General features: G+C 42.2%; 3 non-coding genes across 3 annotated transcripts; 2 read left to right on the top strand and 1 right to left on the bottom strand.

Annotated features, from left to right (window-relative positions):
• Positions 1–8480: 8480 nt before the first annotated feature.
• On the top strand, positions 8481–8553 carry trnav-uac (transfer RNA valine (anticodon UAC)). Its single transcript has one exon. It is a non-coding gene; the product is annotated as a tRNA-Val (tRNA).
• Positions 8554–10788: 2235 nt separating this feature from the next.
• Positions 10789–10860, bottom strand: trnaa-cgc (transfer RNA alanine (anticodon CGC)). Its single transcript has one exon. It is a non-coding gene; the product is annotated as a tRNA-Ala (tRNA).
• A 466-nt stretch (positions 10861–11326) lies between these two features.
• Positions 11327–11408, top strand: trnas-uga (transfer RNA serine (anticodon UGA)). The gene has a single exon. It is a non-coding gene; the product is annotated as a tRNA-Ser (tRNA).
• Positions 11409–11889: the final 481 nt, after the last annotated feature.

Here is an 11889-nt window from a genome sequence, read left to right as displayed (position 1 = left end):
AAAATGCATTAATGGTGATTTGTCATCAAAAAAAGATATAAGAGGCGGATTTGATTGATAACATAAATTATTTAGAACCTAGACATCGTGCACCAGAACCTATTCTACCTATTCTAGAACCTAAACTGAATGTGGGCGCACCACTATTCAGGCAGAAGCAGATGAACGATCTCCACATCAATATGGCTCAGCCACTTTTACTGATTTAATATTGGATCTATGGTGATAAGGCATACCTTTATTTACCAACAAATTGGACAGGGTGTTGTGTTTTTGGTAAACTAAATATCTCCATTGTTGATATGCATAAAACTAACTCCTCCAATCCAAGCAAATTAAGACAGATTAGGAGGAGCATTTCACAATTGAATGATGTTCCAATTGAGTCAAGACGATCCTCGAAACTTGAGAAGTTTTAGCGTGGGTTAATTTCTCGGTATAGGGCATCGGAAAATGCCCATGAGTTAGAATGATTGGGTCATCATTTAGAATGATAGGTACATTTAATGCTGGCCCCTACTGAATACTGTAAGAATGGTGAGATCGCTGAGTGTGTAAAAAGAGGAGGTATTTTCTACCATCAGTTCAGTTTTACTGTATAATTAAGCAGTGACCACCAAGTGTTTTCCTCGTGATTCCTGCTGTGATGCTCATCCAGTGGATGTATCAACCTCCTGCTTTTTCTGGTATCGGAGCAGCTATTGTTTACTGGACTCCTGTCCTGAGCCTGCTGTTGGCTCAAGCTGGAGCGGCTGTTATTTAACTTCTTTGGGACAGGGGGCAGTATTTTCACGTCCGGATGAAAAGCATGTCCAAAGTAAACGGCCTGCTACTCAGACCCAGAAGCTAAGATATGCATATTATTAGTAGATTTGGATAGAAAACACTCAGAAGTTTCTAAAACTGTTTGAATAATGTCTGTGAGTATAGCATAACTTATTTGGCAGGCAAAACCCCTGAGGTCACTCTTTTCAATTAGTTTTCATTGGGAATCCAGATTTCTAATCGACTATCCTGCAGTTCCTATCGCTTCCACTGGATGTCAACAGTCTTTTGAAATTGGTTGAGGTTTTTCCTTTGAGAAATGAAGAAGTAACACTGTTCTGAATGAGGCTCGAGTCTAGAGTACCTAAAGTTGTATTACAAAAGTCGTTTGAAATGTTTGGACAATGCTTACAGGTAACTGTTGAGATTTTCTGTAGTCACGTTGCGCAAGTTGGAACCAGTGTTTTTCTGGATCAAACGAGCCAAATAAATTTATATTTTGGATATATATCGAAGGAATTAATCGAACAAAAGGACCATTTTGTAACGCTTTTCTTCCGCTGAAGGAGAGGAAGACCAAAATGCAGCGTGGCAGAAAGTCATCACATCAGCCACCACATCTTCCCTGTATTTGTTGTCGTCCACCAGGGTGTGTCGGATTTCTTTGAGTTTCTCGTGGATGTAGATTGCCTCCTTCAGTTCATGTAGGAAAGCCTCGGTAACCCCGTAAACTCTGGGAATAGACGGCACAAGACCCATAGACTCCAGGGCTCTGACCAGCGATGGCATAAACCTGCAGGACCAAAGTCTTTTCACCTGCGCCTCAAAATGGTTGAAAAAGTAGTATCTTGGGGGGTCATATAGGCACGGATGACAGCGCTGGCTGGGGTGATTGACCTCACAACCAATGCATTTTTCACGTAAAACTCTCCAATCACCACGTCTAAAAGGGTGGCTACCGAGGCTTTGATGGTGTCCACAAAAATAGTACTGACCACCCCATCAAACACATCCTCAGGCTGTGTACATGTAGGGGGTGTCGCGGGTCTTGCCAGGGGCGAGTAGAATGTTGGGCTGCGGAGGCATAGAGTCCTTAGGGTCTGGCCCCCATGACGTTTCGGAGTCCTGGTATGTTGTATGAATATCCATGGTATATGCGGAAATGAAGAACTGGAGGCTTTAAGGGCACTCCTTTTAGTGTTGAACCAGTCCTTTGGGTATCAGTGCGTGGTTAACGCAGCCACGTACTTAGTTTTCTTTGTGGGCTGACCCTTCTGAGGATGACCCTTCTTGGGGATCATTTGAATCATCATCCTCAGGATTTGTATACATTATGCACTTCCTTACATGAACAATGCTTTGCCGCTGTTGGCTCTGTACAAAAAGAGCGTCCAACAACTCTAACATTTTCAATTCCATTAAATCCCAACTTTTAAAAGGAATAAGCATGCGCAACCTAAAATCCTCACGAATGTTTTGGTTGCGGGTTTCCTCGTTGCTGATATAGAACACCATGCAGCCACATGGAAGTCCATTCTTTCTTTGTATTTTCACCCTGTGAAATATTCTTCCTGAGGAGTCAGGGGCACCTTCCCAACGGGTCTCGTAGCCCGTGAACAAGCTATACCCCTTGGTGATAAGTCTCAGTTCGGGACACACAACCTTGTGAAAAACCGTCCAGTCTTCAAGCCCGTAGTCCACTCCTAAAGTCTGGTCGGTATATTCTTCTCCTTCGGCTACCGTATAGGAGGTTCACTCTACAGGCCAGGTAATCAAACTGATACCCCCATTGCTGTCCATTAGACATCAGCACTTGATCTTTCAGTGCAGTTGCGGGCGGTATTTGGGTTCTATACACACTTAGAAACCGCTTTTTTGGTGCATCGTATATTGTGGCGTTATACTTGGCCCTTTCTCTATGTTTCAGCCGCAATCATGCTTCCATTGTTACAGTCATCACAGCTTTGCCACTGATCACAAAATCCATGTTTATTTTAAAAATCTTGTTTAGTGTTCTGGGGCCGCATGTCTTGTTCTGGGCTTTATTTATAATGCGTCTGCCACTGTTTCATAGACAACAGCCCTAAGGTCAATAAAACAGGTGTTGAGGGGGCCATACTCTTTGAAATGTTCAAACACATCCCCCCCAGTTCAAAGAGGTCCCTAGACATCAATCATCATGACAACTTCAAAGGAATAGATGCAATATATGCATAAATTAGCACACCCTCTAACGCGTGAGAACAGGATGCCAATATATGGGCATAAGCACGTGATAAGTTCCCGCCAGGATGTCCTGACAGGATGCCCAAATATGGGCATGCACACGTCATCCGGACATAGGGTCATGAATCAAACGTTTGACATGTGCCGTCTACTTTATTCTCTCTTCTGTGGATTGCCTTGTCATTGAGACAGAACTGCCCCCAAGCCCATCTCTGAAGCATCCACCTCCACCACAAAGGATATCGTGGGATCTGTGTATTTGAGCAATGGGGCAGAGGTGAAACGTCACTTGACTATACGGAAGGCCTTGTCAGTAGCTGGGCTCCACACCAACCTACAGGGACCACCCATGAGGAGGGAAGAGCAGCGACGGAGCTGAAGTTCTAAATGAAACGGCAGTAGAAGTTGGCAAACCCCAAAAAACATTGTAACCCCTTTATGGTGGTTCGTACTGGCCATGACCTGACCGCATCTACCTTCTTGACGCCCATCCTCAGTCCCTGTGGACTGATTTGGTAGCCTAGGAAGGAGACAGCCTTCTGATGAAACTGGCACTTCTCAGCCTTGACGAATGGGTGGTTAGCCAGGAGAAATTCCAGGACTGCTCGAACGTCAGCAATGGGATCCTCCAGGGTAGCCGAGTAGACCAGGATGTCACATGTGCAACCAGAGGGAAAAAACTCTAGCCCAACTTCACTCCACACACAGAGATGTACACAAAGCTCTCACCCGCACTCCATTTGGCAAATTTGACCATAATTCTATCCTCCTGATTCCTTCTTACAAGTAAAAACTAAATCAGGAAGTACCAGTGACTCTCTCAATACAGAAGTGGTCAGATGATGCGGATGCTATATTACAGGAATGTTTTGCGAGCACATACTGGAATATGTTCCGGGATTCATCAAATGGCTTTGATGAGTATACCGCCTCAGTCATCAGCTTCATCAATAAGTGCATCAATGACGTCGTCCCCACAGTGACCATACGTATAGCAGCATACCACTATGCAACCCAATGCTGACTTGCTTCTGAAGCTAAGCAGGGTTGATCCTGGTCGGGTCGGTCCCTGGATGGGAGACCATATGCTGCTGGAGGTGGTGTTGGAGGGCCATTAGCAAATTTGGTCCACAAAAAATATCCCAATGCCCTGTGTATGTTGTCATCTTTCGTAATAAGACTTTAAAGGGGTGTCCTGACTCTCTGTGGTCACTAAAAGATCCCATGGCACTTATCGTAAGAGTAGGGGTGTTAACCTCTGTGTCCTGGCTAAATTCCCAATCTGGCCCTCATACAGTGGCTTGCGAAAGTATTCACCCCCCTTGGCATTTTTCATATTTTGTTGCCTTACAACCCTGGAATTAAAATGGATTTTTGGGGGGTTTGTATCATTTGATTTATATAACATAACCACTTTGAAGATACAAAATATGTTTTGTGAAACAAACAAGAAATAAGACAAAAAAAAAGAACTTGAGCATGCATAACTATTCACCCCCCAAAGTCAATACTTTGTAGCACCACCTTTTACAGCAATTACAGCTGCAAGTCTCTTGGGGTATGCCTCTATAAGCTTGGCACATCTAGCCACTGGGATTTTTGCCCACTCTTCAAGGCAAAACTGCTCCAGCTCCTTCAAGTTGGATGGGTTCCGCTGGTGTACAGCAATCTTTAAGTCATACCACCTATTCTCAAATGGGTGGAGGTCTGGGCTTTGACTAGTCCATTCCAAGCCATTTAAATGTTTCCCCTTAAACCACTCGAGTGTTGCTTTAGCAGTATGCTTAGGGTCATTGTCCTGCTGGAAGGTGAACCTCCGTCCCAGTCTCAAATCTCTGGATGACTGAAACAGGTTTCCCTCAAGAATGTCCCTGTATTTAGCGCCATCCATAATTCCTTCAATTCTGACCAGTTTCCCAGTCCCTGCCGATGAAAAACATCTCCACAGCATAATGCTGCCACCATCATGCTTCACTGTGGGGATAGGGTTCTCGGGGTGAGGTGTTGGGTTTGCGCCAAACATAGCGTTTTCCTTGATGGCACAAAAGCTCAATTTTAGTCTCATCTGACCAGAGTACCTTCTTCCATATGTTTGGAGAGTCTCCCACATGCCTTTGTGCGAACACCAAACGTATTTGCCTAACCAATGGCTTTTTTCTGTCCACTCTTCTGTAAAGCCCAGCTCTGTGGAGTGTACGGCTTAAAGTGGTCCTATGGACAGATACTCCAATCTCCAAAGCATTGTAGCTCTTTCAGGGTTATCTTTGGTCTCTTTGTTGACTCTGATTAATGCCCTCCTTGCCTGGTCCATGAGTTTTGGCGGGTGGCCCTCTTTTGGCATGTTTGGTGTGGTGCCAATATTCTTTCCATTTTTTAATAATGGATTTAAATGGTGCTCTGTGGGATGACCTAAGTTTAGGATATTTTTTTACAACCCAACCCTGATCTGTACTTCTCCACAACTTTGTCCCTGACCTGTTTGGAGAGCTCCTTGGTCTTGATGCCGCTTGCTTGGTGGTGCCCCTTGCTTAGTGGTGTTGCAGATACTGGGGCCTTAAAGAACAGGTGTATATATACTGAGATCATGTGACACTTAGATTGCACACAGGTGGACTTTATTTAACTAATTATGTGACTTCTGAAGGTAATCGGTGCACCAGATCTTATTTTGGGGCTTCATAGCAAAGGGAGTGAATACATACTGTATGCACGCACCACTTTTCTGTTTTTTTTATATTTTGAAACAAGGATTTTTTTCATTTCACTTCACCAATTTGGAATATTTTTTGTATGTCCATTACATGAACTCAACATAAAAATCCATTTAAATTACAGGTTGTAATGCAACAAAATAGGAAAAACGTCAAGGGGGATGAATACTTTTGCAAGGCACTGTATCATCAAGGTCACCTAATCATCTCCAGCTTATAATTGGCTCAACCATCTCCCCTCCTCTCCCCTGTAAATTTTCCCCAGGCCGTTGCTGTAAATGAGAATGTGTTCTCAGTCAACTTACCTGGTAAAATAAGGTTAAAATAAACAACATATCCCAACCAAAAGCCATTTATTACAGGCAACATCTGCATTGAGCTAAAGGTTAGAGCTGCTGCTTTCAAGGAGCGGGACTCTAATCCGGTCGCTTATATGAAATCCCGATATGCCCTCAGACGAACCATCAAGCTGCCCAGTGACGCGAGCCTACCAGTCGAGCTAAATGCCTTTCTGCTCGCTTCGAGGCAAGCAACTCTGAAGCATGCAAGAGAGCACCAGCTGTTTTGGACGACTGTGTGATATGCTCTCAGTAGTATTGTGAATTTTCCAGTACGTATGTGGCAATTATTTATTTCAGAAGGAGTCAGTCATTGGACACGATTAGATATGCACCTGTCGGTTATTCTTGTAACTGTTATGGCCAACTATGTACTGTTGCTATTGTTACACCTCTTGAGGCTTTTCCAGAACAGGGGTGTCCCTTTCAGAGGAGTTAGCATGATGACATGTATTGGTTATTCCTGTAGAGTGCCAAGGTTTGTTGCTATTGTCCTACATGCATGAAACTATTTGCATGTCCTAATATGAATGCAATATGATAACGGTGGCTAAATGCCAGAGGTGATGAGTCATTAAAAGGAGTTACTATGAGTATGACTTAAGGAGGACAAAAGTATAAGAAGTCTGTGCCGAGACTGGAAGGCAGTTTTTGGCTAAAATACTTGCTCGCTAGCCTAACTTACTTTCATGGGCAATGATACGCCAGGCCAGCTAGTTAACATTAGCCTACTACATCTAGCTACATGTTGAACTTCCATCCTCTCAGGGCAGGGGCACAATGTATGAATTTATGGTTGGATCAGAATCTCTGTTATAATCATTGGCCGGTACTGTCCAAATTGATGCCTAATTTAGGAAGGGACAATATTTTGCTAACTAGCTAGACACCAGAGGACAACAACACAATGAGATGCAACAATTCAAGTTTTTTCTCTGTTTATAATGACGTTTGGCTTGTGATGTGATTGGTCTGAGGCCAAATCCGAACTTGTTTGGTGCACCAGAACATTCATAGCTGAGCTCACACAGTTTAGCTCCACTCTGATTGGCTATTACTTTATAATTTTTTTGTCAAGGGAGGCCTAAAGCCTGGCTTCCCTTGGCATCCATGAATACACGCCAGTGCCTCTAACCACATAAATGCAAATGTCATCGAAAATCACATCAAACACTTATCATCAAAACAGTATTTGCTTTTAAAACTCAACTCACTGTGATTGATTAATATGAAGAAAGAAGTTCAACAACAAGTTGAAACTGAATGGAAAACATGGTAGTTGTGGACCTTGTTTCAAAGCCTATAGAAGTGCATTCTAAGGTGATGATTAAATACAGAAAACGTATGCATATTGGAGTTTATGGCCTATATGAGTCAAAGCACGAAAAAAACCAGAATTAAAATAATGATTGTGCTTTCATACAATGCATAGCCTACCGCATATTACACATGGCAGAAAAACATGATATAAAAAAAAATGATTTAAGATATGGTACATAATTGGTCTAGCCTATACTACAAAATTAATCAAAAGTACAAAGTTGAAACCACTGATAATGACAATGAAGTGAAACTCAATGAGGTGAAACTGTAATCGACAATGAGGTAACAACTTGGATCTGTCCTGTTGTTACATGTTGTTTGTTAACATGACAGCAGTTTGGGGGGGATTGAGAGCCATTTAGATTAGGCTATTTGATAGGAGAAACCTGCATGATGTCAAACCCGTCCGTCTCATTACAATGCCATACATTTTATCTCCAGCATGTAGGCTAGCCTGTATGCTGCATATTCTATATCTGTTACATGATTTATGTTAGATATTTTTTGGGACAGAACGTTTTTGGAGAGCACCCTGGAGAGGCGCCCTGGGAAAGAATAAGCTAAATATTTTGTGCTCCTGCCTTTGACAAAGTGGAAACTGCTTATCAAAGTGCGGCATCAGCGCTGACCTGAAAAGCCACTGGTTGAGAGAAATGGTCATGTTATTTTTGGGCAGAATTCTGTAAGGTTTTCAAGTTTGTTGTTGGAGGTGCATTTTGGCCAGTGTAGCTCAGAAAATGGAGAAGATAGTTGCTCAACCAAACTCCTTATTTGGTGATCAACGAACGTATTTTGACATTATAACGCTTGCAGAGCTGGTGAATGGGAGTTTGCATCGGAGTTTTGTGGCCGTTAAAGTTAGATAACGTTAGCTGGCGTCCCAGTAGATGCACACGTGTTAGCTACTTCTATGGTAGCTCCGAAATAACTAGCTCAGGATATGTCTTTACATTTGTGTTTTTGGCATGTACTGACTTTATTAGCAACAGTAATTAAATACTAGTTAGCTAGCCATTTCGAAACTTGAAATTAACATCGCAAAGTGTTTAGTCTCATTTGCAAGAGGTTAACAGTACGCAACATATTTTAAGGCATATTGGAGTCCAAGTTTCCAAGTGGTTCCATAGTGTAGCGGTTATCACGTCTGCTTTACACGCAGAAGGTCCTGGGTTCGAGCCCCAGTGGAACCATGTTTTTAATTTACGTACATACGTTATGTGATACACCACAGTATTACTAATGCATGTGTCTATTTAGGTGGTGGCAGTCTACACTATTTTAATACAGAGTTTGCTGTTGATATCCACATAGGTTGCTGCTGGCAATGACTGGAACGAACTACAAAAATCTCTGAAACTGGAAACACTTATCTCCCTCACTAGCTTTAAGCACCAGCTGTCAGAGAAGCTCACAGATCACTGCACCTGTACACAGCCCATCTATAATTTAGCCCAAACAACTACCTCTCCTCCTACTTTATTTATTTATTTATTTTGCTCCTTTGCACCCCATTATTTCTATCTCTACTTTGCACATTCTTCCACTGCAAATCTACCATTCCAGTGCTTTACTTGCTATATTGTATTTACTTCGCCACCATGGCTTTTTTTTTGTTGCCTTTACCTCCCTTATCTCACCTCATTTGCTCACATTGTATTTAGAAGTATTTTCTACTGTATTATTGACTGTATGTTTGTTTTACTCCATGTGTAACTCTGTGTTGTTGTATGTGTCGAACTGCTTTGCTTTATCTTGGCCAGGTCACAATTGTAAATGAGAACTTGTTCTCAACTTGCCTACCTGGTTAAATAAAGGTGAAATAAAAAAATAAATAAAATGGTTATTGTGAGTCACTGTCAACAAGTAGTTGACTGAGTTTAAGCCCAAAAGCCTGCAGATGGCGATATTGAGTCGTTTCATTCTACCATCCAAAGGGTATCTATAAATCTTTGGCCCATACACTCGGATCGCTTGTGGACGGTTCATACATAAAACAATTTCCATTCAGGCGCAAATGCATCCGTTTCCTCCTTAACTCGATTGAATGGCGAGAAGGCAAGAAAAAAAAGGTCAAATATGCATACCATAAAACTTCAATTAAATGCACCTCTGATCAGTGTTGGATTTGTTATTATAATGTTCATGGTCATACTGGTCACAATAAACAGTGTGGTAGTCTTTTCAACAAATTATTGAGCAAAAGCTGTGTGCATTAGGAAATAAACACTTGGTTCAAATAGAAACCTATCTCTAATAAGAGCCAGTTGTGTTCAGTGATTGAAGCAAAAACATGCCTGGGCTATTAATTGTAGTTTTACAGTACTTTCTTTAAGAAACACAATTTTCCACAAAATAAAATTTGATTTGTCATGTGCCGAATACAAAAGTTGTAGGTAGACCTTACAGTGAAATGCTTCCTTACAAGCCCTTAATTAACCAACAATGCAGTTCAATAAATATAGTTAAGAAAATATTTACTAAATAAACTAAAGTAAAAAATTAAATAAAAAGTAACACAATAAAATAATAATAACGTGGCTAAATACAGGGGGTACCGTTACTGAGTCAATGTGCGGGAGATTTATGTATTTAGATCAATGTAAGTAGTCCGGGTGGCCATTTGATGAAATGTTCAGCAGTCTTATGGCTTGGGGTAAAAGCTGCTAAGAAGCCATCTGGACCTAGACTTGGCGCCCTGGTACCGCTTGCCGTGTGGTAGCAGAGAGAACAGCCTATGACTAGGGTGACTGGAGTCTTTGACAATTCTTTGGCCCTTCCTCTGACACCGCCTAGTATATAGGTCCTGGATGGCAGGCAGCTTAGCCCCAGTGATGTACTGGGCCATACACACTATCCTCTGTGTCGCCTTACGGTCGTGTGCCGAGCAGTTACTTTTGGAGGATCTGGGGACCCATGCGAAAATCTTTTCAGTCTCCTGATGAAAAGGTGCTGTCGTGCCCTCTTCACGACTGACTTGGTGTGTTTGGACCATGATAGTGTGTTGGTGATGTGGACACCAAGGAACTTGAAACTCTCGATCCGCCCTGTCAATGAGAATGGGGGCATGTTCGGCCCACCTTTCCCTGTAGTCCATGATCATCTCTTTTGTCTTGCTCCCATTGAGGGAGATGTTGTTTTCCTGGCACCACACAGCCAGGTCTCTGACCTCACTATAGGCTGTCTAATCTGTTCTCTATCACACGGCAAGCGGTACCGGTGCTCCAAGTCTAGGTCCAAAAGGCTTCTCAACAGTTTCTACCCCCAAGCCATAAGACTCCTGACGCCTTGCTAGTGTGGCTAAATGCTTTTCCCGGATGTTGCGTACCACTGCTTTGCTTTATCTTCGCCAGGTCGCAGTTTGTTGATGAGAACTTGTTTAAAAAAAAGGTGAAATAAAAATAACAAAACATAATCTTAGGAAAATATGGAGATGCCGGGGATTGAACCCGGGGCCTCATACATGCGAAGCATGCGCTCTACCACTGAGCTACATCCCCACGTGATACTGCTAGAGTAAGTATTTAAGCTATTTAAACCTAGTTCCTGCAATATTTATGGTTTTATGTAATCGAAAGCGTCCCATTATCCGACCCTAGCAACTTGTTAATCAGTTTGGTTGGTATGTGATTTATGCACTTAGTCTTTAATTCTACATTCATTGCAGTATCTGATGTCGACAACGTTTACAGTGGCGCACAACATTATGATGTTTACGTTAGCTTCTTGATGGCTAACGTTAAGTTAGCTATGCTTGCTACTGTGCGTTGTAGCTAGATCAGCGATGTTTACTGATGTTTGTGTCAGACAGTGCAATTGCTATTTAGTTAAATACTATCCACGTTATGGATGGTAGCCTAAAATCAAACTAGCTAGCCAAACTGCCTGGTTTTATAACGTCCACGGAATCGTCGACGCCTTATAAGAATTGTTCATTATTTATAATATCATCTGAAACAAGCATAAGCTGCGATGGCCGAGTGGTTAAGGCGTTGGACTTGAAATCCAATGGGTTCTTCCCGCGCAGGTTCGAACCCTGCTCGCAGCGGAAAATGGTTATTTTGAATCAGTTATAACGTGTGGATTATAACGAATAACCAGATTTTGTTAGGACATCAGTTTGCGCGATCAAACCTAAAATAGGCGATAGATTGATTGATTGAAAGGTACACGAAATACACTAGCTGAGGAACGCTAAACTCCATTCTCAATAAAACTTTGATTAACTTCTAACCCCACTTTTGAGAAAAATTTATATTTTGGTACGCATTCTGAAGTAAGGAAACCGCTATCTTTTTAATGCTATGTGTGAAAAAGTAAGCAGGTGCGGGCGCTAAATTAATGCGTGCACGCGTTAAATGAACATCTTCACGTGCTAAATTAACGCCTCAAATAAGCACTTGCAAATGTGCTTGCAGGCAAAATAAACGGCTGCAAGTGGTCCTACACACGCTAATTTACCGCATTCTTTAATATGCTAATTTTACCAGCCAATTTCCCTAGCGCCTCCTTTCATTAAATCCGTGTAC

The sequence above is a fragment of the Oncorhynchus clarkii genome, chromosome 33, assembly GCF_045791955.1.
Source record: "Oncorhynchus clarkii lewisi isolate Uvic-CL-2024 chromosome 33, UVic_Ocla_1.0, whole genome shotgun sequence".
NCBI classification, from domain to species: Eukaryota; Metazoa; Chordata; class Actinopteri; order Salmoniformes; family Salmonidae; genus Oncorhynchus; species Oncorhynchus clarkii.
Note: the sequence above shows the minus strand (reverse complement) of the source record. Positions and strands in the feature narration are given on the sequence as shown.